This window comes from Ctenocephalides felis, unplaced genomic scaffold (genome assembly GCF_003426905.1).
Source record: "Ctenocephalides felis isolate EL2017-DRISC unplaced genomic scaffold, ASM342690v1 CF-g0.4_SCAFFOLD_01886, whole genome shotgun sequence".
In the NCBI taxonomy this organism is placed as follows: domain Eukaryota; kingdom Metazoa; phylum Arthropoda; class Insecta; order Siphonaptera; family Pulicidae; genus Ctenocephalides; species Ctenocephalides felis.
Window position 1 is genome coordinate 54780623 of NW_020538040.1, and position 407 is coordinate 54781029.

The window sequence follows — 407 nt, forward strand, 5'->3', positions numbered from 1 at the left end:
AAATTGTTTTAAGTTCCAGGGTTTATCAGGGATACCCATGATTTTCACTTGAAAATATAGATAGCAATATGTACAATATAACAATTAGAACGATGACCAGGGGGTTGTTTTCTAAGCGTTCAGTATAAAAATTAAAAAACTATATCTCAGATAGAGTAGACATACAATAGATTGCCTCTACTAACAATATCGTCTTAGTAATAAGCAGTGTTCAGTTCGCTTAAGAACTTATAATAGTTCTGATTGCTGTAACAATACATGTATAAAAAAATAAAAAAACGTTTTATGTAAAATATAGTCTGCTTTTCGAAATCAACGATTTATAGAGGCAGGAGATGATTTGGTAAATCTATATCCGTATTTGATATTTGATACTCATCAAACCACTTAAATAATTATTATAGTTT